The sequence below is a fragment of the Triturus cristatus genome, chromosome 10 (assembly GCF_964204655.1).
Source record: "Triturus cristatus chromosome 10, aTriCri1.1, whole genome shotgun sequence".
NCBI lineage: Eukaryota > Metazoa > Chordata > Amphibia > Caudata > Salamandridae > Triturus > Triturus cristatus.
This window is the reverse complement of record NC_140593.1, coordinates 1,202,665,961-1,202,691,172: the sequence shown is the minus strand read 5'-3', so window position 1 is coordinate 1,202,691,172 and position 25,212 is coordinate 1,202,665,961. Positions and strand designations below refer to the sequence as shown.

The window sequence follows — 25,212 nt, the reverse complement described above, 5'->3', positions numbered from 1 at the left end:
TGCTCTCACTGAACACCAGTAGGATCCTGTGGAATACATTTGTGAGTTCAATGAGTACCGGTGTGACCTTATTAACGTCAATGTGCTCTCACTGAACCCCAGTAGGATCCTGTGGAATACATGTGTGAGTTCAATGAGTACCGGTGTGACCTTATTAAAATCAATGTGCTCTTACTCAACACCAGTAGGATCCTGTGGAATACATGTCTTACTCAACACCAGTAGGATCCTGTGGAATACATGCGTGAGTTCAATGAGTACCGATGTGACCTTATTAACATCAATGTGCTCTTACTCAACACAAGCAGGATCCTGTGGAATACATGTGTGAGTTCAATGAGTACCGGTGTGACCTTATTTACGTCAATGTGCTCTCACTGAACACCAGTAGGATCCTGTGGAATACAAGTGTGAGTTCAATGAGTACCGGTGTGACCTTATTAACATCAATGTGCTCTTACTCAACACCAGTAGGATCCTGTGGAATACATGTCTTACTCAACACCAGTAGGATCCTGTGGAATACATGCGTGAGTTCAATGAGTACCGGTGTGACCTTATTAACATCAATGTGCTCTTACTCAACACAAGCAGGATCCTGTGGAATACATGCGTGAGTTCAATGAGTACCGGTGTGACCTTACTAACATCTTCGTGCTCTCACTCAACACCAGAAGGATTCTGTGGAATACATGTGTGAGTTCAATGAGTACCGGTGTGACCTTACTAACATTAATGTGCTCTTACTGAACACCAGCAGGATCCTGTGGAATACATGTGTGAGTTCAATGAGTACCGGTGTGACCTTATTTACGTCAATGTGCTCTCACTGAACACCAGTAGGATCCTGTGGAATACAAGTGTGAGTTCAATGAGTACCGGTGTGACCTTATTAACGTCAATGTGCTCTTACTCAACACCAGTAGGATCCTGTGGAGTACATGTGTGAGTTCAATGAGTACCGGTGTGACCTTATTAACGTCAATGTGCTCTCAATGAACCCCAGTAGGATCCTGTGGAATACATGTGTGAGTTCAATGAGTACCGGTGTGACCTTATTTACGTAAATGTGCTATTACTGAACCCCAGTAGGATCCTGTGGAATACATGTGTGAGTTCAATGAATACCGGTGTGACCTTATTTACGTCAATGTGCTCTCACTGAGCACCAGAAGGATCCTGTGGAATACAAGTGTGAGTTCAATGAGTACCGGTGTGACCTTATTAACATCAATGCGCTCTTACTCAACACCAGTAGGATCCTGTGGAATACATGTCTCACTCAACACCAGTAGGATCCTGTGGAATACATGCGTGAGTTCAATGAGTACCGGTGTGACCTTATTAACATCAATGTGCTCTTACTCAACACAAGCAGGATCCCGTGGAATACATGTGTGAGTTCAATGAGTACCGGTGTGACCTTATTTACGTCAATGTGCTCTCACTGAACACCAGTAGGATCCTGTGGAATACAAGTGTGAGTTCAATGAGTACCGGTGTGACCTTATTAACATCAATGCGCTCTTACTCAACACCAGTAGGATCCTGTGGAATACATGTGTGAGTTCAATGAGTACCGGTGTGACCTTATTTACGTCAATGTTCTCACACTGAACACCAGTAGGATCCTGTGGAATACATGTGTGAGTGCAATGAGTACCGGTGACCTTATTAACGTCAGAGTGCTCTTACTCAACCCCAGTAGGATTCTGTGGAATACATGTGTGAGTGCAATGAGTACCGGTGTGACCTTATTTACGTCAATGTGCTCTCACTGAACACCAGTAGGATCCTGTGGAATACAAGTGTGAGTTCAATGAGTACCGGTGGCCTTATTAACGTCAGTGTGCTCTTTCTGAACCCCAGTAGGATTCTGTGGAATACATGTGTGAGTGCAATGAGTACCGGTGTGACCTTATTTACATCAATGTGCTCTTACTCAACACCAGCAGGATTCTGTGGAATACATGTGTGAGTTCAATGAGTACCGGTGTGACCTTGTTAACGTCAATGCGCTCTTACTGAACCCCAGTAGGATTCTGTGGAATACATGTGTGAGTGCAATGAGTACCGGTGTGACCTTATTAACATCAATGTGCTCTTACTCAACACCAGTAGGATCCTGTGGAATACATGTCTTACTCAACACCAGTAGGATCCTGTGGAATACATGCGTGAGTTCAATGAGTACCGGTGTGACCTTATTTACGTCAATGTGCTCTCACTGAACACCAGCAGGATCCTGTGGAATACAAGTGTGAGTTCAATGAGTACCGGTGTGACCTTATTAACGTCAGTGTGCTCTTACTGAACCCCAGTAGGATCCTGAGGAATACATGTGTGAGTGCAATGAGTACCGGTGTGACCTTATTAACGCCAATGTGCTCTCACTGAACACCAGTAGGATCCTGTGGAATACATGTGTGAGTGCAATGAGTACCGGTGTGACCTTATTAACGCCAATGTGCTCTCACTGAACCCCAGCAGGATCCTGTGGAATACATGTGTGAGTGCAACGAGTACTGGTGTGACCTTATTAACGTCAATGTGCTCTCACTGAACACCAGCAGGATCCTGTGGAATACAAGTGTGAGTTCAACGAGTACCGGTGTGACCTTATTAACGTCAATGTGCTCTCACTGAACACCAGTAGGATCCTGTGGAATACATGTGTGAGTTCAACGAGTACCGGTGTGACCTTATTAACGTCAATGTGCTCTCACTGAACACCAGTAGGATCCTGTGGAATACATGTGTGAGTTCAATGAGTACCGGTGTGACCTTATTAACGTCAATGTGCTCTCACTGAACCCCAGTAGGATCCTGTGGAATACATGTATGAGTTCAATGAGTACAGGTGTGACCTTATTTACGTCAATGTGCTCTTACTGAACCCCAGTAGGATCCTGTGGAATACATGTGTGAGTTCAATGAGTACCGGTGTGACCTTATTTACGTCAATGTGCTCTCACTGAGCACCAGTAGGATCCTGTGGAATACAAGTGTGAGTTCAATGAGTACCGGTGTGACCTTATTTACGTCAATGTGCTCTCACTGAACACCAGTAGGATCCTGTGGAATACAAGTGTGAGTTCAATGAGTACCGGTGTGACCTTATTACGTCAATGTGCTCTTACTGAACACCAGTAGGATCCTGTGGAATACATGTGTGAGTGCAATGAGTACCGGTGTGACCTTATTAACGTCAATGTGCTCTTACTGAACCCCAGTAGGATCCTGTGGAATACAAGTGTGAGTTCAATGAGTACCGGTGTGACCTTATTAACGTCAATGTGCTCTTACTGAACCCCAGTAGGATCCTGTGGAATACATGTGTGAGTGCAATGAGTACCGGTGTGACCTTATTAACGTCAATGTGCTCTTACTGAACCCCAGTAGGATTCTGTGGAATACATGTGTGAGTTCAATGAGTACCGGTGTGACCTTATTAACGTCAGTGTGCTCTTTCTGAACCCCAGTAGGATTCTGTGGAATACATGTGTGAGTGCAATGAGTACCTGTGTGACCTTATTAACGTCAATGTGCTCTTACTGAACCCCAGTAGGATCCTGTGGAATACATGTGTGAGTGCAATGAGTACCGGTGTGACCTTATTTACGTCAATGTGCTCTCACTGAACACCAGTAGGATCCTGTGGAATACATGTGTGAGTTCAATGAGTACCGGTGTGGCCTTATTAACGTCAGTGTGCTCTTTCTGAACCCCAGTAGGATTCTGTGGAATACATGTGTGAGTTCAATGAGTACCGGTGTGACCTTATTACGTCGATGTGCTCTTTCTGAACCCCAGTAGGATTCTGTGGAATACATGTGTGAGTGCAATGAGTACAGGTGTGACCTTATTACGTCAATGTGCTCTTTCTGAACCCCAGTAGGATTCTGTGGAATACATGTGTGAGTGCAATGAGTACCGGTGTGACCTTATTAACGTCAATGTGCTCTTACTGAACCCCAGTAGGATCCTGTGGAATACATGTGTGAGTGCAATGAGTACCAGTGTGACCTTATTAACGTCAGTGTGCTCTTACTGAACCCCAGTAGGATTCTGTGGAATACATGTGTGAGTGCAATGAGTACCGGTGTGACCTTATTTACATCAATGTGCTCTTACTCAACACCAGCAGGATTCTGTGGAATACATGTGTGAGTTCAATGAGTACCGGTGTGACCTTATTACGTCAATGTGCTCTTTCTGAACCCCAGTAGGATTCTGTGGAATACATGTGTGAGTTCAATGAGTACCGGTGTGACCTTATTAACGTCAGTGTGCTCTTTCTGAACCCCAGTAGGATTCTGTGGAATACATGTGTGAGTGCAATGAGTACCGGTGTGACCTTATTAACGTCAGTGTGCTCTTACTGAACCCCAGTAGGATTCTGTGGAATACATGTGTGAGTGCAATGAGTACCGGTGTGACCTTATTAACGTCAATGTGCTCTTACTGAACCCCAGTAGGATCCTGTGGAATACATGTGTGAGTGCAATGAGTACCGGTGTGACCTTATTAACGTCAGTGTGCTCTTACTGAACACAAGTAGGATTCTGTGGAATACATGTGTGAGTGCAATGAGTACCGGTGTGACCTTATTACGTCAATGTGCTCTTTCTGAACCCCAGTAGGATTCTGTGGAATACATGTGTGAGTTCTATGAGTACCGGTGTGACCTTATTAACGTCAGTGTGCTCTTTCTGAACCCCAGTAGGATTCTGTGGAATACATGTGTGAGTGCAATGAGTACCGGTGTGACCTTATTAACGTCAGTGTGCTCTTACTGAACCCCAGTAGGATTCTGTGGAATACATGTGTGAGTGCAATGAGTACCGGTGTGACCTTATTAACGTCAGTGTGCTCTTACTGAACCCCAGTAGGATTCTGTGGAATACATGTGTGAGTGCAATGAGTACCGGTGTGACCTTATTAACGTCAGTGTGCTCTTACTGAACCCCAGTAGGATTCTGTGGAATACATGTGTGAGTGCAATGAGTACCGGTGTGACCTTATTTACATCAGTGTGCTCTTACTCAACACCAGCAGGATTCTGTGGAATACATGTGTGAGTTCAATGAGTACCGGTGTGACCTCATTACGTCAATGTGCTCTTTCTGAACCCCAGTAGGATTCTGTGGAATACATGTGTGAGTTCAATGAGTACCGGTGTGACCTTATTAACGTCAGTGTGCTCTTTCTGAACCCCAGTAGGATTCTGTGGAATACATGTGTGAGTGCAATGAGTACCGGTGTGACCTTATTAACGTCAGTGTGCTCTTACTGAACCCCAGTAGGATCCTGTGGAATACATGTGTGAGTTCAATGAGTACCGGTGTGACCTTATTTACGTCAATGTGCTCTCACTGAACACCAGCAGGATCCTGTGGAATACAAGTGTGAGTTCAATGAGTACCGGTGTGACCTTATTAACGTCAATGTGCTCTCACTGAACACCAGTAGGATCCTGTGGAATACATGTGTGAGTTCAACGAGTACCGGTGTGACCTTATTAACATCAATGTGCTCTCACTGAACACCAGTAGAATCCTGTGGAATACATGTGTGAGTTCAACGAGTACCGGTGTGACCTTATTAACGTCAATGTGCTCTTACTGAACCCCAGTAGGATCCTGTGGAGTACATGTGTGAGTTCAATGAGTACCGGTGTGACCTTATTAACGCCAATGTGCTCTTACTGAACACCAGTAGGATCCTGTGGAATACATGTGTGAGTGCAATGAGTACCGGTGTGACCTTATTTACATCAATGTGCTCTTACTCAACACCAGTAGGATCCTGTGGAATACATGTCTTACTCAACACCAGTAGGATCCTGTGGAATACATGCGTGAGTTCAATGAGTACCGATGTGACCTTATTAACATCAATGTGCTCTTACTCAACACAAGCAGGATCCTGTGGAATACATGTGTGAGTTCAATGAGTACCGGTGTGACCTTATTTACGTCAATGTGCTCTCACTGAACACCAGTAGGATCCTGTGGAATACAAGTGTGAGTTCAATGAGTACCGGTGTGACCTTATTAACATCAATGTGCTCTTACTCAACACCAGTAGGATCCTGTGGAATACATGTCTTACTCAACACCAGTAGGATCCTGTGGAATACATGCGTGAGTTCAATGAGTACCGGTGTGACCTTATTAACATCAATGTGCTCTTACTCAACACAAGGAGGATCCTGTGGAATACATGCGTGAGTTCAATGAGTACCGGTGTGACCTTACTAACATCTTCGTGCTCTAACTCAACACCAGTAGGATTCTGTGGAATACATGTGTGAGTTCAATCAGTACCGGTGTGACCTTACTAACATTAATGTGCTCTTACTGAACACCAGCAGGATCCTGTGGAATACATGTGTGAGTTCAATGAGTACCGGTGTGACCTTATTTACGTCAATGTGCTCTCACTGAACACCAGTAGGATCCTGTGGAATACATGTGTGAGTTCAACGAGTACCGGTGTGACCTTATTAACGTCAATGTGCTCTTACTGAATCCCAGTAGGATCCTGTGGAATACATGTGTGAGTTCAATTAGTACCGGTGTGACCTTATTAACGTCAATGTGCTCTTACTGAACCCCAGTAGGATCCTGTGGAATACATGTGTGAGTTCAATGAGTACCGGTGTGACCTTATTAACGTCAATGTGCTCTCACTGAACCCCAGTAGGATCCTGTGGAATACATGTGTGAGTTCAATGAGTACCGGTGTGACCTTATTAATGTCAATGTGCTCTCACTGAACCCCAGTAGGATCCTGTGGAATACATGTGTGAGTTCAATGAGTACCGGTGTGACCTTATTAACGTCAATGTGCTCTCACTGAACCCCAGTAGGATCCTGTGGAATACATGTGTGAGTTCAATGAGTACCGGTGTGACCTTATTTACGTCAATGTGCTCTCACTGAACACCAGTAGGATCCTGTGGAATACAAGTGTGAGTTCAATGAGTACCGGTGTGACCTTATTAACGTCAATGTGCTCTTACTCAACACCAGTAGGATCCTGTGGAGTACATGTGTGAGTTCAATGAGTACCGGTGTGACCTTATTAACGTCAATGTGCTCTCACTGAACCCCAGTAGGATCCTGTGGAATACATGTGTGAGTTCAATGAGTACCGGTGTGACCTTATTTACGTCAATGTGCTATTACTGAACCCCAGTAGGATCCTGTGGAATACATGTGTGAGTTCAATGAGTACCGGTGTGACCTTATTTACGTCAATGTGCTCTCACTGAGCACCAGAAGGATCCTGTGGAATACAAGTGTGAGTTCAATGAGTACCGGTGTGACCTTATTAACATCAATGCGCTCTTACTCAACACCAGTAGGATCCTGTGGAATACATGTCTCACTCAACACCAGTAGGATCCTGTGGAATACATGCGTGAGTTCAATGAGTACCGGTGTGACCTTATTAACATCAATGTGCTCTTACTCAACACAAGCAGGATCCCGTGGAATACATGTGTGAGTTCAATGAGTACCGGTGTGACCTTATTTACGTCAATGTGCTCTCACTGAACACCAGTAGGATCCTGTGGAATACAAGTGTGAGTTCAATGAGTACCGGTGTGACCTTATTAACATCAATGTGCTCTCACCGAACACCAGTAGGATTCTGTTGAATACATGTGTGAGTGCAATGAGTACCGGTGTGACCTTACTAACATTAATGCGCTCTTACTGAAAACCAGCAGGATCCTGTGGAATACATGTGTGAGTGCAATGAGTGCAATGAGTACCGGTGACCTTATTAACGTCAGTGTGCTCTTACTGAACCCCAGTAGGATTCTGTGGAATACATGTGTGAGTGCAATGAGTACCGGTGTGACCTTATTTACATCAATGTGCTCTTACTCAACACCAGCAGGATTCTGTGGAATACATGTGTGAGTTCAATGAGTACCGGTGTGACCTTGTTAACGTCAATGTGCTCTTACTGAACCCCAGTAGGATTCTGTGGAATACATGTGTGAGTGCAATGAGTACTGGTGTGACCTTATTAACGTCAGTGTGCTCTTACTGAACCCCAGTAGGATCCTGTGGAATACATGTGTGAGTTCAATGAGTACCGGTGTGACCTTATTAACGTCAGTGTGCTCTTACTGAACCCCAGTAGGATTCTGTGGAATACATGTGTGAGTGCAATGAGTACCGGTGTGACCTTATTAACGTCAGTGTGCTCTTACTGAACCCCAGTAGGATCCTGTGGAATACATGTGTGAGTTCAATGAGTACCGGTGTGACCTTATTTACGTCAATGTGCTCTCACTGAACACCAGCAGGATCCTGTGGAATACAAGTGTGAGTTCAATGAGTACCGGTGTGACCTTATTAACGTCAGTGTGCTCTTACTGAACCCCAGTAGGATCCTGTGGAATACATGTGTGAGTGCAATGAGTACCGGTGTGACCTTATTAACGCCAATGTGCTCTCACTGAACACCAGTAGGATCCTGTGGAATACATGTGTGAGTGCAATGAGTACCGGTGTGACCTTATTAACGCCAATGTGCTCTCACTGAACCCCAGCAGGATCCTGTGGAATACATGTGTGAGTGCAACGAGTACTGGTGTGACCTTATTAACGTCAATGTGCTCTCACTGAACCCCAGTAGGATCCTGTGGAATACATGTGTGAGTTCAATGAGTACCGGTGTGACCTTATTAAAATCAATGTGCTCTTACTCAACACCAGTAGGATCCTGTGGAATACATGTCTTACTCAACACCAGTAGGATCCTGTGGAATACATGCGTGAGTTCAATGAGTACCGATGTGACCTTATTAACATCAATGTGCTCTTACTCAACACAAGCAGGATCCTGTGGAATACATGTGTGAGTTCAATGAGTACCGGTGTGACCTTATTTACGTCAATGTGCTCTCACTGAACACCAGTAGGATCCTGTGGAATACAAGTGTGAGTTCAATGAGTACCGGTGTGACCTTATTAACATCAATGTGCTCTTACTCAACACCAGTAGGATCCTGTGGAATACATGTCTTACTCAACACCAGTAGGATCCTGTGGAATACATGCGTGAGTTCAATGAGTACCGGTGTGACCTTATTAACATCAATGTGCTCTTACTCAACACAAGCAGGATCCTGTGGAATACATGCGTGAGTTCAATGAGTACCGGTGTGACCTTACTAACATCTTCGTGCTCTCACTCAACACCAGTAGGATTCTGTGGAATACATGTGTGAGTTCAATGAGTACCGGTGTGACCTTACTAACATTAATGTGCTCTTACTGAACACCAGCAGGATCCTGTGGAATACATGTGTGAGTTCAATGAGTACCGGTGTGACCTTATTTACGTCAATGTGCTCTCACTGAACACCAGTAGGATCCTGTGGAATACAAGTGTGAGTTCAATGAGTACCGGTGTGACCTTATTAACGTCAATGTGCTCTTACTCAACACCAGTAGGATCCTGTGGAGTACATGTGTGAGTTCAATGAGTACCGGTGTGACCTTATTAACGTCAATGTGCTCTCACTGAACCCCAGTAGGATCCTGTGGAATACATGTGTGAGTTCAATGAGTACCGGTGTGACCTTATTTACGTCAATGTGCTATTACTGAACCCCAGTAGGATCCTGTGGAATACATGTGTGAGTTCAATGAGTACCGGTGTGACCTTATTTACGTCAATGTGCTCTCACTGAGCACCAGAAGGATCCTGTGGAATACAAGTGTGAGTTCAATGAGTACCGGTGTGACCTTATTAACATCAATGCGCTCTTACTCAACACCAGTAGGATCCTGTGGAATACATGTCTCACTCAACACCAGTAGGATCCTGTGGAATACATGCATGAGTTCAATGAGTACCGGTGTGACCTTATTAACATCAATGTGCTCTTACTCAACACAAGCAGGATCCCGTGGAATACATGTGTGAGTTCAATGAGTACCGGTGTGACCTTATTTACGTCAATGTGCTCTCACTGAACACCAGTAGGATCCTGTGGAATACAAGTGTGAGTTCAATGAGTACCGGTGTGACCTTATTAACATCAATGTGCTCTTACCGAACACCAGTAGGATTCTGTTGAATACATGTGTGAGTGCAATGAGTACCGGTGTGACCTTACTAACATTAATGCGCTCTTACTGAAAACCAGCAGGATTCTGTGGAATACATGTGTGAGTTCAATGAGTACCGGTGTGACCTTATTTACGTCAATGTTCTCACACTGAACACCAGTAGGATCCTGTGGAATACATGTGTGAGTGCAATGAGTACCGGTGACCTTATTAACGTCAGTGTGCTCTTACTCAACCCCAGTAGGATTCTGTGCAATACATGTGTGAGTGCAATGAGTACCGGTGTGACCTTATTTACGTCAATGTGCTCTCACTGAACACCAGTAGGATCCTGTGGAATACAAGTGTGAGTTCAATGAGTACCGGTGGCCTTATTAACGTCAGTGTGCTCTTTCTGAACCCCAGTAGGATTCTGTGGAATACATGTGTGAGTGCAATGAGTACCGGTGTGACCTTATTTACATCAATGTGCTCTTACACAACACCAGCAGGATTCTGTGGAATACATGTGTGAGTTCAATGAGTACCGGTGTGACCTTGTTAACGCCAATGTGCTCTTACTGAACCCCAGTAGGATTCTGTGGAATACATGTGTGAGTGCAATGAGTACCGGTGTGACCTTATTAACGTCAGTGTGCTCTTACTGAACCCCAGTAGGATCCTGTGGAATACATGTGTGAGTTCAATGAGTACCGGTGTGACCTTATTTACGTCAATGTGCTCTCACTGAACACCAGCAGGATCCTGTGGAATACAAGTGTGAGTTCAATGAGTACCGGTGTGACCTTATTAACGTCAGTGTGCTCTTACTGAACCCCAGTAGGATCCTGAGGAATACATGTGTGAGTGCAATGAGTACCGGTGTGACCTTATTAACGCCAATGTGCTCTCACTGAACACCAGTAGGATCCTGTGGAATACATGTGTGAGTGCAATGAGTACCGGTGTGACCTTATTAACGCCAATGTGCTCTCACTGAACCCCAGCAGGATCCTGTGGAATACATGTGTGAGTGCAACGAGTACTGGTGTGACCTTATTAACGTCAATGTGCTCTCACTGAACACCAGCAGGATCCTGTGGAATACAAGTGTGAGTTCAACGAGTACCGGTGTGACCTTATTAACGTCAATGTGCTCTCACTGAACACCAGTAGGATCCTGTGGAATACATGTGTGAGTTCAACGAGTACCGGTGTGACCTTATTAACGTCAATGTGCTCTCACTGAACACCAGTAGGATCCTGTGGAATACATGTGTGAGTTCAATGAGTACCGGTGTGACCTTATTAACGTCAATGTGCTCTCACTGAACCCCAGTAGGATCCTGTGGAATACATGTGTGAGTTCAATGAGTACAGGTGTGACCTTATTAACGTCAGTGTGCTCTTACTGAACCCCAGTAGGATTCTGTGGAATACATGTGTGAGTGCAATGAGTACCGGTGTGACCTTATTTACATCAATGTGCTCTTACTGAACCCCAGTAGGATTCTGTGGAATACATGTGTGAGTGCAATGAGTACCGGTGTGACCTTATTAACGTCAGTGTGCTCTTACTGAACCCCAGTAGGATCCTGTGGAATACATGTGTGAGTTCAATGAGTACCGGTGTGACCTTATTTACGTCAATGTGCTCTCACTGAACACCAGCAGGATCCTGTGGAATACAAGTGTGAGTTCAATGAGTACCGGTGTGACCTTATTAACGTCAGTGTGCTCTTACTGAACCCCAGTAGGATCCTGTGGAATACATGTGTGAGTGCAATGAGTACCGGTGTGACCTTATTAACGCCAATGTGCTCTCACTGAACACCAGTAGGATCCTGTGGAATACATGTGTGAGTGCAACGAGTACCGGTGTGACCTTATTAACGCCAATGTGCTCTCACTGAACCCCAGCAGGATCCTGTGGAATACATGTGTGAGTGCAACGAGTACCGGTGTGACCTTATTAACGTCAATGTGCTCTCACTGAACACCAGCAGGATCCTGTGGAATACAAGTGTGAGTTCAACGAGTACCGGTGTGACCTTATTAACGTCAATGTGCTCTCACTGAACACCAGTAGGATCCTGTGGAATACATGTGTGAGTTCAACGAGTACCGGTGTGACCTTATTAACGTCAATGTGCTCTCACTGAACACCAGTAGGATCCTGTGGAATACATGTGTGAGTTCAACGAGTACCGGTGTGACCTTATTAACGTCAATGTGCTCTTACTGAACCCCAGTAGGATCCTGTGGAGTACATGTGTGAGTTCAATGAGTACCGGTGTGACCTTATTAACGCCAATGTGCTCTTACTGAACACCAGTAGGATCCTGTGGAATACATGTGTGAGTGCAATGAGTACCGGTGTGACCTTATTTACATCAATGTGCTCTTACTCAACACCAGCAGGATTCTGTGGAATACAAGTGTGAGTTCAATGAGTACCGGTGTGACCTTATTAACATCAATGCGCTCTTACTCAACACCAGTAGGATCCTGTGGAATACATGTGTGAGTGCAATGAGTGCAATGAGTACCGGTGACCTTATTAACGTCAGTGTGCTCTTACTCAACCCCAGTAGGATTCTGTGGAATACATGTGTGAGTGCAATGAGTACCGGTGTGACCTTATTTACGTCAGTGTGCTCTTACTGAACCCCAGTAGGATTCTGTGGAATACATGTGTGAGTGCAATGAGTACCGGTGTGACCTTATTACGTCAGTGTGCTCTTACTGAACCCCAGTAGGATTCTGTGGAATACATGTGTGAGTGCAATGAGTACCGGTGTGACCTTATTTACATCAATGTGCTCTTACTCAACACCAGCAGGATTCTGTGGAATACATGTGTGAGTTCAATGAGTACCGGTGTGACCTTACTAACATTAATGCGCTCTTACTGAAAACCAGCAGGATCCTGTGGAATACATGTGTGAGTTCAATGAGTACCGGTGTGACCTTATTACGTCAATGTGCTCTTTCTGAACCCCAGTAGGATTCTGTGGAATACATGTGTGAGTTCAATGAGTACCGGTGTGACCTTATTAACGTCAGTGTGCTCTTTCTGAACCCCAGTAGGATTCTGTGGAATACATGTGTGAGTGCAATGAGTACCGGTGTGACCTTATTAACGTCAGTGTGCTCTTACTGAACCCCAGTAGGATTCTGTGGAATACATGTGTGAGTGCAATGAGTACCAGTGTGACCTTATTAACGTCAGTGTGCTCTTACTGAACCCCAGTAGGATTCTGTGGAATACATGTGTGAGTGCAATGAGTACCGGTGTGACCTTATTTACATCAATGTGCTCTTACTCAACACCAGCAGGATTCTGTGGAATACATGTGTGAGTTCAATGAGTACCGGTGTGACCTTGGTAACGTCAATGTGCTCTTACTGAACCCCAGTAGGATTCTGTGGAATACATGTGTGAGTGCAATGAGTACCGGTGTGACCTTATTAACGTCAGTGTGCTCTTACTGAACCCCAGTAGGATCCTGTGGAATACATGTGTGAGTTCAATGAGTACCGGTGTGACCTTATTTACGTCAATGTGCTCTCACTGAACACCAGCAGGATCCTGTGGAATACAAGTGTGAGTTCAATGAGTACCGGTGTGACCTTATTAACGTCAGTGTGCTCTTACTGAACCCCAGTAGGATCCTGTGGAATACATGTGTGAGTGCAATGAGTACCGGTGTGACCTTATTAACGCCAATGTGCTCTCACTGAACACCAGTAGGATCCTGTGGAATACATGTGTGAGTGCAATGAGTACCGGTGTGACCTTATTAACGCCAATGTGCTCTCACTGAACCCCAGCAGGATCCTGTGGAATACATGTGTGAGTGCAACGAGTACCGGTGTGACCTTATTAACGTCAATGTGCTCTCACTGAACACCAGCAGGATCCTGTGGAATACAAGTGTGAGTTCAACGAGTACCGGTGTGACCTTATTAACGTCAATGTGCTCTCACTGAACACCAGTAGGATCCTGTGGAATACATGTGTGAGTTCAACGAGTACCGGTGTGACCTTATTAACGTCAATGTGCTCTCACTGAACACCAGTAGGATCCTGTGGAATACATGTGTGAGTTCAACGAGTACCGGTGTGACCTTATTAACGTCAATGTGCTCTCACTGAACACCAGTAGGATCCTGTGGAGTACATGTGTGAGTTCAATGAGCACTGGTGTGACCTTATTTACGTCAATGTTCTCACACTGAACACCAGTAGGATCCTGTGGAATACATGTGTGAGTGCAATGAGTGCAATGAGTACCGGTGACCTTATTAACGTCAGTGTGCTCTTACTTAACCCCAGTAGGATTCTGTGGAATACATGTGTGAGTGCAATGAGTACCGGTGTGACCTTATTTACGTCAGTGTGCTCTTACTGAACCCCAGTAGGATTCTGTGGAATACATGTGTGAGTGCAATGAGTACCGGTGTGACCTTATTACGTCAGTGTGCTCTTACTGAACCCCAGTAGGATTCTGTGGAATACATGTGTGAGTGCAATGAGTACCGGTGTGACCTTATTTACATCAATGTGCTCTTACTCAACACCAGCAGGATTCTGTGGAATACATGTGTGAGTTCAATGAGTACCGGTGTGACCTTGTTAACGTCAATGTGCTCTTACTGAACCCCAGTAGGATTCTGTGGAATACATGTGTGAGTGCAATGAGTACCGGTGTGACCTTATTAACGTCAGTGTGCTCTTACTGAACCCCAGTAGGATCCTGTGGAATACATGTGTGAGTTCAATGAGTACCGGTGTGACCTTATTTACGTCAATGTGCTCTCACTGAACACCAGTAGGATCCTGTGGAATACAAGTGTGAGTTCAATGAGTACCGGTGTGACCTTATTAACGTCAATGTGCTCTTACTCAACACCAGTAGGATCCTGTGGAGTACATGTGTGAGTTCAATGAGTACCGGTGTGACCTTATTAACGTCAATGTGCTCTCACTGAACCCCAGTAGGATCCTGTGGAGTACATGTGTGAGTTCAATGAGTACCGGTGTGACCTTATTAACGCCAATGTGCTCTTACTGAACACCAGTAGGATCCTGTGGAATACATGTGTGAGTGCAATGAGTACCGGTGTGACCTTATTTACATCAATGTGCTCTTACTCAACACCAGCAGGATTCTGTGGAATACAAGTGTGAGTTCAATGAGTACCGGTGTGACCTTATTAACATCAATGAGCTCTTACTCAACACCAGTAGGATCCTGTGGAATACATGTCTTACTCAACACCAGTAGGATCCTGTGGAATACATGCGTGAGTTCAGTGAGTACCGGTGTGACCTTATTAACATCAATGTGCTCTTACTCAACACAAGCAGGATCCCGTGGAATACATGTGTGAGTTCAATGAGTACCGGTGTGACCTTATTTACGTCAATGTGCTCTCACTGAACACCAGTAGGATCCTGTGGAATACAAGTGTGAGTTCAATGAGTACCGGTGTGACCTTATTAACATCAATGTGCTCTCACTGAACACCAGTAGGATCCCGTGGAATACATGTGTGAGTGCAATGAGTACCGGTGTGACCTTACTAACATTAATGCGCTCTTACTGAAAACCAGCAGGATCCTGTGGAATACATGTGTGAGTTCAATGATACCGGTGTGACCTTATTTACGTCAATGTTCTCACACTGAACACCAGTAGGATCCTGTGGAATACATGTGTGAGTGCAATGAGTGCAATGAGTACCGGTGACCTTATTAACGTCAGTGTGCTCTTACTTAACCCCAGTAGGATTCTGTGGAATACATGTGTGAGTGCAATGAGTACCGGTGTGACCTTATTTACGTCAGTGTGCTCTTACTGAACCCCAGTAGGATTCTGTGGAATACATGTGTGAGTGCAATGAGTACCGGTGTGACCTTATTACGTCAGTGTGCTCTTACTGAACCCCAGTAGGATTCTGTGGAATACATGTGTGAGTGCAATGAGTACCGGTGTGACCTTATTTACATCAATGTGCTCTTACTCAACACCAGCAGGATTCTGTGGAATACATGTGTGAGTTCAATGAGTACCGGTGTGACCTTGATAACGTCAATGTGCTCTTACTGAACCCCAGTAGGATTCTGTGGAATACATGTGTGAGTGCAATGAGTACCGGTGTGACCTTATTAACGTCAGTGTGCTCTTACTGAACCCCAGTAGGATCCTGTGGAATACATGTGTGAGTTCAATGAGTACCGGTGTGACCTTATTTACGTCAATGTGCTCTCACTGAACACCAGCAGGATCCTGTGGAATACAAGTGTGAGTTCAATGAGTACCGGTGTGACCTTATTAACGTCAGTGTGCTCTTACTGAACCTCAGTAGGATCCTGTGGAATACATGTGTGAGTGCAATGAGTACCGGTGTGACCTTATTAACGCCAATGTGCTCTCACTGAACACCAGTAGGATCCTGTGGAATACATGTGTGAGTGCAATGAGTACCGGTGTGACCTTATTAACGCCAATGTGCTCTCACTGAACCCCAGCAGGATCCTGTGGAATACATGTGTGAGTGCAACGAGTACCGGTGTGACCTTATTAACGTCAATGTGCTCTCACTGAGCACCAGCAGGATCCTGTGGAATACAAGTGTGAGTTCAACGAGTACCGGTGTGACCTTATTAACGTCAATGTGCTCTCACTGAACACCAGCAGGATCCTGTGGAATACATGTGTGAGTTCAACGAGTACCGGTGTGACCTTATTAACGTCAATGTGCTCTCACTGAACACCAGTAGGATCCTGTGGAATACATGTGTGAGTTCAATGAGTACCGGTGTGACCTTATTAACGTCAATGTGCTCTCACTGAACCCCAGTAGGATCCTGTGGAATACATGTGTGAGTTCAATGAGTACAGGTGTGACCTTATTTACGTCAATGTGCTCTTACTGAACCCCAGTAGGATCCTGTGGAATACATGTGTGAGTTCAATGAGTACCGGTGTGACCTTATTTACGTCAATGTGCTCTCACTGAGCACCAGTAGGATCCTGTGGAATACAAGTGTGAGTTCAATGAGTACCGGTGTGACCTTATTTACGTCAATGTGCTCTCACTGAACACCAGTAGGATCCTGTGGAATACAAGTGTGAGTTCAATGAGTACCGGTGTGACCTTATTAAAATCAATGTGCTCTTACTCAACACCAGTAGGATCCTGTGGAATACATGTCTTACTCAACACCAGTAGGATCCTGTGGAATACATGCGTGAGTTCAATGAGTACCGATGTGACCTTATTAACATCAATGTGCTCTTACTCAACACAAGCAGGATCCTGTGGAATACATGTGTGAGTTCAATGAGTACCGGTGTGACCTTATTTACGTCAATGTGCTCTCACTGAACACCAGTAGGATCCTGTGGAATACAAGTGTGAGTTCAATGAGTACCGGTGTGACCTTATTAACATCAATGTGCTCTTACTCAACACCAGTAGGATCCTGTGGAATACATGTCTTACTCAACACCAGTAGGATCCTGTGGAATACATGCGTGAGTTCAATGAGTACCGGTGTGACCTTATTAACATCAATGTGCTCTTACTCAACACAAGCAGGATCCTGTGGAATACATGCGTGAGTTCAATGAGTACCGGTGTGACCTTACTAACATCTTCGTGCTCTCACTCAACACCAGTAGGATTCTGTGGAATACATGTGTGAGTTCAATGAGTACCGGTGTGACCTTACTAACATTAATGTGCTCTTACTGAACACCAGCAGGATCCTGTGGAATACATGTGTGAGTTCAATGAGTACCGGTGTGACCTTATTTACGTCAATGTGCTCTCACTGAACACCAGTAGGATCCTGTGGAATACATGTGTGAGTTCAATGAGTACCGGTGTGACCTTATTAACGTCAATGTGCTCTCACTGAACCCCAGTAGGATCCTGTGGAATACATGTGTGAGTTCAATGAGTACCGGTGTGACCTTATTAACGTCAATGTGCTCTCACTGAACCCCAGTAGGATCCTGTGGAATACATGTGTGAGTTCAATGAGTACCGGTGTGACCTTATTAACGTCAATGTGCTCTCACTGAACCCCAGTAGGATCCTGTGGAATACATGTGTGAGTTCAATGAGTACCGGTGTGACCTTATTTACGTCAATGTGCTCTCACTGAACACCAGTAGGATCCTGTGGAATACAAGTGTGAGTTCAATGAGTACCGGTGTGACCTTATTAACGTCAATGTGCTCTTACTCAACACCAGTAGGATCCTGTGGAGTACATGTGTGAGTTCAATGAGTACCGGTGTGACCTTATTAACGTCAATGTGCTCTCACTGAACCCCAGTAGGATCCTGTGGAATACATGTGTGAGTTCAATGAGTACAGGTGTGACCTTATTTACGTCAATGTGCTCTTACTGAACCCCAGTAGGATCCTGTGGAATACATGTGTGAGTTCAATGAGTACCGGTGTGACCTTATTTACGTCAATGTGCTCTCACTGAGCACCAGAAGGATCCTGTGGAATACAAGTGTGAGTTCAATGAGTACCGGTGTGACCTTATTAACATCAATGCGCTCTTACTCAACACCAGTAGGATCCTGTGGAATACATGTCTCACTCAACACCAGTAGGATCCTGTGGAATACATGCGTGAGTTCAATGAGTACCGGTGTGACCTTATTAACATCAATGTGCTCTTACTCAACACAAGCAAGATCCCGTGGAATACATGTGTGAGTTCAATGAGTACCGGTGTGACCTTATTTACGTCAATGTGCTCTCACTGAACACCAGTAGGATCCTGTGGAATACAAGTGTGAGTTCAATGAGTACCGGTGTGACCTTATTAACATCAATGTGCTCTCACCGAACACCAGTAGGATTCTGTTGAATACATGTGTGAGTGCAATGAGTACCGGTGTGACCTTACTAACATTAATGCGCTCTTACTGAAAACCAGCAGGATCCTGTGGAATACATGTGTGAGTGCAATGAGTGCAATGAGTACCGGTGACCTTATTAACGTCAGTGTGCTCTTACTGAACCCCAGTAGGATTCTGTGGAATACATGTGTGAGTGCAATGAGTACCGGTGTGACCTTATTTACATCAATGTGCTCTTACTCAACACCAGCAGGATTCTGTGGAATACATGTGTGAGTTCAATGAGTACTGGTGTGACCTTGTTAACGTCAATGTGCTCTTACTGAACCCCAGTAGGATTCTGTGGAATACATGTGTGAGTGCAATGAGTACCGGTGTGACCTTATTAACGTCAGTGTGCTCTTACTGAACCCCAGTAGGATCCTGTGGAATACATGTGTGAGTTCAATGAGTACCGGTGTGACCTTATTAACGTCAGTGTGCTCTTACTGAACCCCAGTAGGATTCTGTGGAATACATGTGTGAGTGCAATGAGTACCGGTGTGACCTTATTAACGTCAGTGTGCTCTTACTGAACCCCAGTAGGATCCTGTGGAATACATGTGTGAGTTCAATGAGTACCGGTGTGACCTTATTTACGTCAATGTGCTCTCACTGAACACCAGCAGGATCCTGTGGAATACAAGTGTGAGTTCAATGAGTACCGGTGTGACCTTATTAACGTCAGTGTGCTCTTACTGAACCCCAGTAGGATCCTGTGGAATACATGTGTGAGTGCAATGAGTACCGGTGTGACCTTATTAACGCCAATGTGCTCTCACTGAACACCAGTAGGATCCTGTGGAATACATGTGTGAGTGCAATGAGTACCGGTGTGACCTTATTAACGCCAATGTGCTCTCACTGAAACCCAGCAGGATCCTGTGGAATACATGTGTGAGTGCAACGAGTACTGGTGTGACCTTATTAACGTCAATGTGCTCTCACTGAACACCAGCAGGATCCTGTGGAATACAAGTGTGTGTTCAACGAGTACCGGTGTGACCTTATTAACGTCAATGTGCTCTCACTGAACACCAGTAGGATCCTGTGGAATACATGTGTGAGTTCAACGAGTACCGGTGTGACCTTATTAACGTCAATGTGCTCTCACTGAACACCAGTAGGATCCTGTGGAATACATGTGTGAGTTCAATGAGTACCGGTGTGACCTTATTAACGTCAATGTGCTCTCACTGAACCCCAGTAGGATCCTGTGGAATACATGTGTGAGTTCAATGAGTACCGGTGTGACCTTATTAAAATCAATGTGCTCTTACTCAACACCAGTAGGATCCTGTGGAATACATGTCTTACTCAACACCAGTAGGATCCTGTGGAATACATGCGTGAGTTCAATGAGTACCGATGTGACCTTATTAACATCAATGTGCTCTTACTCAACACAAGCAGGATCCTGTGGAATACATGCGTGAGTTCAATGAGTACCGGTGTGACCTTACTAACATCTTCGTGCTCTCACTCAACACCAGTAGGATTCTGTGGAATACATGTGTGAGTTCAATGAGTACCGGTGTGACCTTACTAACATTAATGTGCTCTTACTGAACACCAGCAGGATCCTGTGGAATACATGTGTGAGTTCAATGAGTACCGGTGTGACCTTATTTACGTTAATGTGCTCTCACTGAACACCAGTAGGATCCTGTGGAATACATGTGTGAGTTCAATGAGTACCGGTGTGACCTTATTAACGTCAATGTGCTCTCACTGAACCCCAGTAGGATCCTGTGGAATACATGTGTGAGTTCAATGAGTACCGGTGTGACCTTATTAACGTCAATGTGCTCTCACTGAACCCCAGTAGGATCCTGTGGAATACATGTGTGAGTTCAATGAGTACCGGTGTGACCTTATTAACGTCAATGTGCTCTCACTGAACCCCAGTAGGATCCTGTGGAATACATGTGTGAGTTCAATGAGTACCGGTGTGACCTTATTTACGTCAATGTGCTCTCACTGAACACCAGTAGGATCCTGTGGAATACAAGTGTGAGTTCAATGAGTACCGGTGTGACCTTATTAACGTCAATGTGCTCTTACTCAACACCAGTAGGATCCTGTGGAGTACATGTGTGAGTTCAATGAGTACCGGTGTGACCTTATTAACGTCAATGTGCTCTCACTGAACCCCAGTAGGATCCTGTGGAATACATGTGTGAGTTCAATGAGTACAGGTGTGACCTTATTTACGTCAATGTGCTCTTACTGAACCCCAGTAGGATCCTGTGGAATACATGTGTGAGTTCAATGAGTACCGGTGTGACCTTATTTACGTCAATGTGCTCTCACTGAGCACCAGAAGGATCCTGTGGAATACAAGTGTGAGTTCAATGAGTACCGGTGTGACCTTATTAACATCAATGCGCTCTTACTCAACACCAGTAGGATCCTGTGGAATACATGCCTCACTCAACACCATTAGGATCCTGTGGAATACATGCGTGAGTTCAATGAGTACCGGTGTGACCTTATTAACATCAATGTGCTCTTACTCAACACAAGCAGGATCCCGTGGAATACATGTGTGAGTTCAATGAGTACCGGTGTGACCTTATTTACGTCAATGTGCTCTCACTGAACACCAGTAGGATCCTGTGGAATACAAGTGTGAGTTCAATGAGTACCGGTGTGACCTTATTAACATCAATGTGCTCTCACCGAACACCAGTAGGATTCTGTTGAATACATGTGTGAGTGCAATGAGTACCGGTGTGACCTTACTAACATTAATGCGCTCTTACTGAAAACCAGCAGGATCCTGTGGAATACATGTGTGAGTGCAATGAGTGCAATGAGTACCGGTGACCTTATTAACGTCAGTGTGCTCTTACTGAACCCCAGTAGGATTCTGTGGAATACATGTGTGAGTGCAATGAGTACCGGTGTGACCTTATTTACATCAATGTGCTCTTACTCAACACCAGCAGGATTCTGTGGAATACATGTGTGAGTTCAATGAGTACCGGTGTGACCTTGTTAACGTCAATGTGCTCTTACTGAACCCCAGTAGGATTCTGTGGAATACATGTGTGAGTGCAATGAGTACCGGTGTGACCTTATTAACGTCAGTGTGCTCTTACTGAACCCCAGTAGGATCCTGTGGAATACATGTGTGAGTTCAATGAGTACCGGTGTGACCTTATTAACGTCAGTGTGCTCTTACTGAACCCCAGTAGGATTCTGTGGAATACATGTGTGAGTGCAATGAGTACCGGTGTGACCTTATTAACGTCAGTGTGCTCTTACTGAACCCCAGTAGGATCCTGTGGAATACATGTGTGAGTTCAATGAGTACCGGTGTGACCTTATTTACGTCAATGTGCTCTCACTGAACACCAGCAGGATCCTGTGGAATACAAGTGTGAGTTCAATGAGTACCGGTGTGACCTTATTAACGTCAGTGTGCTCTTACTGAACCCCAGTAGGATCCTGTGGAATACATGTGTGAGTGCAATGAGTACCGGTGTGACCTTATTAACGCCAATGTGCTCTCACTGAACACCAGTAGGATCCTGTGGAATACATGTGTGAGTGCAATGAGTACCGGTGTGACCTTATTAACGCCAATGTGCTCTCACTGAACCCCAGCAGGATCCTGTGGAATACATGTGTGAGTGCAACGAGTACTGGTGTGACCTTATTAACGTCAATGTGCTCTCACTGAACACCAGCAGGATCCTGTGGAATACAAGTGTGAGTTCAACGAGTACCGGTGTGACCTTATTAACGTCAGTGTGCTCTTACTGAACCCCAGTAGGATCCTGTGGAATACATGTGTGAGTGCAATGAGTACCGGTGTGACCTTATTAACGCCAATGTGCTCTCACTGAACCCCAGCAGGATCCTGTGGAATACATGTGTGAGTGCAACGAGTACTGGTGTGACCTTATTAACGTCAATGTGCTCTCACTGAACACCAGCAGGATCCTGTGGAATACAAGTGTGAGTTCAATGAGTACCGGTGTGACCTTATTAACGTCAATGTGCTCTCACTGAACCCCAGTAGGATCCTGTGGAATACATGTGTGAGTTCAATGAGTACCGGTGTGACCTTATTAACGTCAATGTGCTCTCACTGAACCCCAGTAGGATCCTGTGGAATACATGTGTGAGTTCAATGAGTACCGGTGTGACCTTATTAACGTCAATGTGCTCTCACTGAACCCCAGTAGGATCCTGTGGAATACATGTGTGAGTTCAATGAGTACCGGTGTGACCTTATTTACGTCAATGTGCTCTCACTGAACACCAGTAGGATCCTGTGGAATACAAGTGTGAGTTCAATGAGTACCGGTGTGACCTTATTAACGTCAATGTGCTCTTACTCAACACCAGTAGGATCCTGTGGAGTACATGTGTGAGTTCAATGAGTACCGGTGTGACCTTATTAACGTCAATGTGCTCTCACTGAACCCCAGTAGGATCCTGTGGAATACATGTGTGAGTTCAATGAGTACAGGTGTGACCTTATTTACGTCAATGTGCTCTTACTGAACCCCAGTAGGATCCTGTGGAATACATGTGTGAGTTCAATGAGTACCGGTGTGACCTTATTTACGTCAATGTGCTCTCACTGAGCACCAGAAGGATCCTGTGGAATACAAGTGTGAGTTCAATGAGTACCGGTGTGACCTTATTAACATCAATGCGCTCTTACTCAACACCAGTAGGATCCTGTGGAATACATGTCTCACTCAACACCAGTAGGATCCTGTGGAATACATGCGTGAGTTCAATGAGTACCGGTGTGACCTTATTAACATCAATGTGCTCTTACTCAACACAAGCAAGATCCCGTGGAATACATGTGTGAGTTCAATGAGTACCGGTGTGACCTTATTTACGTCAATGTGCTCTCACTGAACACCAGTAGGATCCTGTGGAATACAAGTGTGAGTTCAATGAGTACCGGTGTGACCTTATTAACATCAATGTGCTCTCACCGAACACCAGTAGGATTCTGTTGAATACATGTGTGAGTGCAATGAGTACCGGTGTGACCTTACTAACATTAATGCGCTCTTACTGAAAACCAGCAGGATCCTGTGGAATACATGTGTGAGTGCAATGAGTGCAATGAGTACCGGTGACCTTATTAACGTCAGTGTGCTCTTACTGAACCCCAGTAGGATTCTGTGGAATACATGTGTGAGTGCAATGAGTACCGGTGTGACCTTATTTACATCAATGTGCTCTTACTCAACACCAGCAGGATTCTGTGGAATACATGTGTGAGTTCAATGAGTACTGGTGTGACCTTGTTAACGTCAATGTGCTCTTACTGAACCCCAGTAGGATTCTGTGGAATACATGTGTGAGTGCAATGAGTACCGGTGTGACCTTATTAACGTCAGTGTGCTCTTACTGAACCCCAGTAGGATCCTGTGGAATACATGTGTGAGTTCAATGAGTACCGGTGTGACCTTATTAACGTCAGTGTGCTCTTACTGAACCCCAGTAGGATTCTGTGGAATACATGTGTGAGTGCAATGAGTACCGGTGTGACCTTATTAACGTCAGTGTGCTCTTACTGAACCCCAGTAGGATCCTGTGGAATACATGTGTGAGTTCAATGAGTACCGGTGTGACCTTATTTACGTCAATGTGCTCTCACTGAACACCAGCAGGATCCTGTGGAATACAAGTGTGAGTTCAATGAGTACCGGTGTGACCTTATTAACGTCAGTGTGCTCTTACTGAACCCCAGTAGGATCCTGTGGAATACATGTGTGAGTGCAATGAGTACCGGTGTGACCTTATTAACGCCAATGTGCTCTCACTGAACACCAGTAGGATCCTGTGGAATACATGTGTGAGTGCAATGAGTACCGGTGTGACCTTATTAACGCCAATGTGCTCTCACTGAAACCCAGCAGGATCCTGTGGAATACATGTGTGAGTGCAACGAGTACTGGTGTGACCTTATTAACGTCAATGTGCTCTCACTGAACACCAGCAGGATCCTGTGGAATACAAGTGTGTGTTCAACGAGTACCGGTGTGACCTTATTAACGTCAATGTGCTCTCACTGAACACCAGTAGGATCCTGTGGAATACATGTGTGAGTTCAACGAGTACCGGTGTGACCTTATTAACGTCAATGTGCTCTCACTGAACACCAGTAGGATCCTGTGGAATACATGTGTGAGTTCAATGAGTACCGGTGTGACC

The 25,212-nt window shown here is 45.0% G+C and overlaps 1 protein-coding gene across 4 annotated transcripts in view; it reads right to left on the bottom strand.

Annotated features, from left to right (window-relative positions):
• LOC146797056 (uncharacterized) overlaps nucleotides 1–25,212 on the bottom strand; it is a 190,852-nt gene that overhangs the window by 41,710 nt on the left and 123,930 nt on the right. The gene's annotated exons all lie outside the window — the stretch shown is intronic.